Source organism: Octopus bimaculoides, chromosome 3 (genome assembly GCF_046866305.1).
Source record: "Octopus bimaculoides isolate indiv1 chromosome 3, ASM4686630v1, whole genome shotgun sequence".
NCBI classification, from domain to species: Eukaryota; Metazoa; Mollusca; class Cephalopoda; order Octopoda; family Octopodidae; genus Octopus; species Octopus bimaculoides.
The window spans coordinates 132,303,925-132,309,924 of NC_142930.1; the positions used below are offsets into that span (position 1 = coordinate 132,303,925).

Sequence of the window (6,000 nt, forward strand, 5' to 3'; positions counted from 1 at the left end):
ATGTAGACCTGTAATACCAGAGCTAACACGGAGCTAAGCAACAGAACTGCTTAATACGTCGCTCCATTTAAACTCCATCACAAAGATGAACCATTGGGAGAGATCTTACATCATTAATCTTTTAAGAACGGTAGAAGAACCAATTCTTTGGAACGCGTGAAGAGCGTGCCAAACAAACTTTTATTCATTTTCTATTTCTTCATTGGTGTAGGCAACTATGGTTCTTCTGAAATCAGCTAGACGTTCAATATAACATAAATATATTGATCTCAGAACCATTATGCACTCTAATGTCAATTTAACAAAAAGCAACAGTAGTCAAATAGTTTTGTTCAGTAATTTTGAATTTTTGTTTTAATAATCTTCAAATAAAGAAGTGCTAGAATTAGTCTGTCCATGGCACTTACTCAGCATTACCTGACATCTTTGGGTCTTCTTGACACCAATACCTCTCATTATATATAGATATATATATACATACTTCGTTTTTGGATTTGGTTTCCAAGATTCTTTATGTGAGTTCGTGTGTTGAAGCATATTTTGTGTCTTCCTATAGGAAAAATAAATAAGTAAATGAGTGGAAACTTTACCGATGAGTATGTTAAATAATAAGGCACTAAAAGAGAATGACTCTCCCCAGACACAACAATGTATATAATGTGTGTGTGTAGAAATAATTATAATTTATGACTCAGAAAATCTATCTGTATATTCATGGGTAGTGAAGTCTTAAGGCACAGGCACGCTGAGCACTTGCCCGGGAAAGGAAGGAAAAGGGTCTAGGGGCCCAATATAAAAAAACACGTTACAAACCAACAAAAGTAACTTTTATTCTTGATCTGCTTGAAATAACAGCCAAACTTTCCTCAGTCAGTCACACTCTTTTGTTTTAGAAAAAGGAAGAGCAGATTAGATTTAAGACGGATTGATCATGGATAAAATGCCTTTGATTATAAATCTGATGATCCGAGTTTAAACTACAACACAGCTTGTGTAATCTTTATCGTGTCTTTTGATTTCAATTTGCTGCTTAACATCTAACATTTTAGATTATCAGTTTATTACTCAGTGAAATTTAGCTGAAAGGATTTTCAGAGTCGCTATTACACTTCCATTTGTACGGCTTATGTCTGTCTCTAGCAAATAGTTAACTCACACAGGGCCAATTTCCTCTTGCTATAAATAATTATCTCTGCTAGATATTATTTTCCCCTGTAATCAGCAGAAGGGAGGGTTACTTCATGCTTGGTTTATTTTCACCAATCACTAGATCTCAGGGGTTCTTTTTATGAGTTAGTCAGAAGAAAGAAGTTGTACCATGACCTTCTGAGGTCCTCTGGGATTCTAAAATTGATGCAGTTTATGTTCAACATGAACATTAGTAGGAAATAACTCGTAGTGGTGGTGGTGGTGGTGGTGGATTTCTAGATGGTTATGTTGTTTAAGGATTGGGTTTAGTGGTAATTACAGAACCTAGAAGGTGAGACTGGGGATTGATGAAGAAAGAGAAACTTTATTGTTCAGAGGCCGTAGTGGTAACCGTAACATAGGCCAAGAGAGGAAATAGCAAATATTTGGGCCAAAGATTTAAGTTACATAGCCTTAAAGATGTTTTTGTATGCGTAACAACAAGACAGTCCCGGATCGACGTTACAACATGGATCTTATTTGATCTTTGCTGAGAGACAAAAACTGAAACAGTTTCTGGCTCTGAAGAGAAAGGCTTGTCTTTGAGTTGTAGCTTTTTAACTTTGTTATATGGAATCTCCAATTGAGATTATCTCAGATTATGATGGCCGGCATTTGTTGCGACTTTAGGGATTTTGAATGCATGATGTTCAAAACCAGAGAGATTAAAATTAGAGAGATTATTTTCTTGATATGAATACCCCTTCTGATTGTGCCATTGAAGGAGTCAAGAATGTCATGAGCTCCACTAAAAGATGTTTTAGAGATGTGTATCCACAGAGGCAATACAGGATTGGCTTGTGTTGTATGGGTTGCATGTGGATGACGTGTGTGAACGGAAAGTTAAGAAGGAATGAAGGATTGTAACATCTGCATTGGAGTGAATACTGTTAAAAGTGCCAACAAGCACAGTTGTACAGGAGGAAGAGTTTCTTAAGATATTAACAGCATAAATGAAATGAAATAAGCATAACCTAAAACAGAAACTGAAGTGCAGATTTACTCGCCAAGCCATCGTAATGACTGAGGAGTGTTTCGTTTGTTTATAATGCAGAGCCTTAGTTACATCTATGGGCCCAGAGCTGGCAACATAAACCACCTCTGTGTGTCTTCGATGTTACAATGCGAAGATAGCCTTCAAGTATGGCCTCCATGTTATGAGATATTGCTGTACTATTCCCCTTCAGTTACGGAAAACACTAAACCAGCAAATTAGGTTATGGCTGATCTTTTATTTTGTTTTCAGCCATCGCGGTTAAGTCCAGACTAAAGTATTGCTTTGCATTTCTTGTATCCAGTGTGAAAGTCGGGGCCGTACTTGTGAGTGTACTATTGACTAAGAGTGAAGATAGAGGTTTGAGGGAAAAAATACCAAGTAGACAGACTAGCATTAAGTATATATATATTTATATATATATACAGTATGGTGGGATTCCTATCACAACCACTATGCCACGAAACGTGGAGTGTAGATTTATGAGAAATTGGAATTGACAAGAGCTGGAACGAGAAATTTAGAGTAACAGACTACACTAGCAACAGAAGGAATGGAAGAAAAGTAGAATATAACTGGAGTCGGAGAACTGAAATTTATTTGAGAGGAGGATTTGCTTAGAAAGCAAGGCTTCTGGGCGGGGGATGGAAAATAAGTTAACAGAAACCGACGAAATGGCTCCTCGCATTGACAAAATTGTATTTTATTAGTATTAGCCAGGTCACTGAAGGCAGGGTCTTTAAAGTAGTTTATGCAGTCTTGTCATAAACATACATTAATTCCTGACAGTGTGCCACAGTTAGAAAAGTTTTGTTTTCACTTTTTCCTATAAGAACATGAAGACATAAATGGGAGGAATTCACCGTTATTTGGATTGATAAAGATTTGGACATTCTGACCTTAAATCTGATAGATTTTATACTTTTTATTTTCTTTTTAATACTTTATTTTCAAAAATCTTCTTTGCTGTAAATTTTGGCAAATTCATTGGAAATATGAAAACCGAATATGCTTTCCTTCTTGTTTTAAACCGTTAAATTTCACTGCAATAAATTCCCATGTCATTATATAATTTATCATGTCGCGCTCTCCTCCTCCTCCTCCCCTCCGCGTCCTCCTCCTCCCCTCCTCCTCCTCCCCTCCTCCCCTCCTCCCCTCCTCCTCCTCCCCTCCTCCCCTCCTCCCCTCCTCCTCCTCCCCTCCTCCCCTCCTCCCCTCCTCCCCTCCTCCTCCTCCTCCCCTCCTCCTCCGCCTCCGCCTCCGCCTCCTCCTCCTCCCCATCCCCTCCTCCCCTCCGCCCCCCTCCTCCTCCTCGTTTTAAACGACTTTATGCAATTTCACTCATTCATAATATCTTAGGTCTCACCAAATTACATGTGCTAGTAAAACTATTTTCTACAAGCAACGTATCTCGGCGAAGAATGTCTGCTACACGAGGCAGCATCAGTAAGTAAGAAGACTACGCCCTCCCTCCATGACTCAGCTATTAAATAACAACAATATACATACATACATACATACATACATACATACACACATATGTGTATGTATGTATGTATGTATGTATTATGTATGTATTATGTATGTATGTATACTCTATTTCTTAGACATTGTCTTTCAAAAGATAAACTCGATCCACAAAACTAAGCATATTGCTTCATTCTTTTCTCAATGAGGTTGTCAGGAAGCCTTTCACAAGTCATCCTTTTGTATTTTCTGAAATGTCGTTCAGTAATAGTTTTCTAGGGAAATTGACAGTATCAACTGCTTTTTCTTTTCTTTTTGAAAAAACTATTTAATCCTTTTAGCGTTTTTAAACCCAATATATTTAATAATAATAATCCTTTCTACTAAAGGCACAATACCTTAAATTTTGGGGGAGGGTACTAGTCGATTACCTCTACCCCAGTGTTTCACTGGTACTTCATTTACAAACGCCAAAAGGGTGAAAAGCAAAGTCGACCTTAGCGGAATTTGAACTCAGAAGGTAGCTACGGGCGAAATACCGCTAAGCATTTCGTCCAGAGGGCTAACGATTCTGCCAACTCACTGCCTTAATAGTAATCATAATAATAATAATAATCCTTTCTACTATAGGCACAAGGCCTGAATTTTTTTTTTTTTGGGGGGGGGGGGGAGGACTAGTTGATTACATCAACCCCAGTGCGTAACTGGTACTTAATTTATCGACCCCCGAAAGGATGAAAGGCAAAGTTGACATCGGCAGAATTTGAACTCGGAACGTAGCTACAGACGAAATACCTATTTCGTTATTGCCCACAAGGGGCTAAACATAGAGGGAACAAACAAGAACAGACGAACGGATTAAGTCGATTACATCGACCCCAGTGCGTAACTGGTACTTAATTTATCGACCCCGAAAGGATGAAAGGCAAAGTCGACCTCGGCGGAATTTGAACTCAGAACGCAGTGTCAGACGAAATACCGCTAAGCATTTCGTCCGGCGTGCTAACAAATTCTGCCAGCTGCTATCTTAGCATCTGAAAATAATAATAATAATAATGATAATAATAATAATGATAATAAAAATAATAATAATAATAATATACATACGTACAGGCGTGGCCGTGTGGTAAGAAGCTTACTTCTCAACCACATGGTTCCAGGTTCTGTTCCACTGCGTGGCACCTAGGGCAAGGGTTTTCCACTATAGCCTCGGGCCGACCAAAGCTTTGTGAGTGGATCTGGTAAACAGAAACGAAAAGAAGCCCGTCGTATATATATATATATATATATATATATATAGGTGTGTGTGTGTGTGTGTGTGTATGTGTGATTTTGTGCCTGTGTTTGTCTCCTCATCACCGCTTGATAAACGGTGTTGGTGTGTTTACATCCCCATAATTAAGCGGTTCGGCAAAAGACACCGATAGAATAAGTACTAGGCTTAAAAAATAAATCCTGGGATCGATTTTGTTCTACTGCTCCAACATGGCCGCAGTCAGATCACGGAAAGAAGTAAAAGAATAAGAAATTAAAGCTTTGTTTTGACGGGATAAATTTTAAGCTAAAACAGACTCTGCCATTTCTCTGCTCGGCTTAACACCAAATAAGTACATCACAATCTTGTTAGGAGAAACGATAATTACTCGTAGTTTATCCCAGCTTAGCCACAATCTTAATAATTTGGGAGCGAACTTCAATGTGATTGATTGACCCGCTTGAAGTAGCGACCAAATCTCTCTAAAATATACACACTTCGACCTAAAAATATGCTGAAAAGAAATAAAAGAGATTATGGATCATATAGTTTGAGATAAAACTGCCTCAAACGAAATGGTGGTCATAGTTAGAATGTTTTTGATCATGCTCGTTCAAGGCTGAACGCCGTCATTGAAAAAAAGGACGAAGAAATAAGATTAATCTCGTGAGCCAAGACTGAGAAAAAAGGTGGGGGTGGACAATCAGTTTCAGACCTACCACACACACACTCACACATATGCATAAACACAGACACACGCTCGCACGCACGCACGCACTCACTCACTCACTCACACACTCACTCACTCACTCACAAGACGAGCTTCTGCATAGTTTCCACCTAACAAATCTACTCTCAAAGCATTGGTCGGCCGTGGCTAAAGTAGAAGACACTTGCCCAGGTTGCCGCGCAATGTGACTAAAACTGAAACCCCATGGCTGCCAAGCGAACTTTTTAATTACAGTCACACTTCTGAAGCTATAGGAGAAGACACTTGCTCCAGATACTTCGCAGTGAGACAGACCAAACACGATACCACAAAATTGCAATGTGTATAGTATGTATGTATGTATAATGTAACCTCGTGTATATCGTT

The 6,000-nt window shown here is 38.8% G+C and overlaps 1 protein-coding gene across 4 annotated transcripts in view; it reads right to left on the minus strand.

The window, feature by feature from the left end:
• Positions 1 to 274: 274 nt before the first annotated feature.
• LOC128247278 (uncharacterized) overlaps positions 275 to 6,000 on the minus strand; it is a 152,210-nt gene continuing 146,484 nt past the window's right edge. Inside the window, exons 2-3 of one of the 4 annotated variants that reach the window (XR_016241204.1) lie at positions 4,757 to 4,887; positions 275 to 550 (exon numbers count right to left, since the gene is read on the minus strand). The gene's annotated coding sequence lies outside the window, so the exon portion shown is untranslated. The remainder of the gene's footprint in view (positions 551 to 4,756; positions 4,888 to 6,000) is intronic. The other 3 variants (XR_016241203.1, XR_008263635.2, XR_016241206.1) reach the window with 3 other exon arrangements.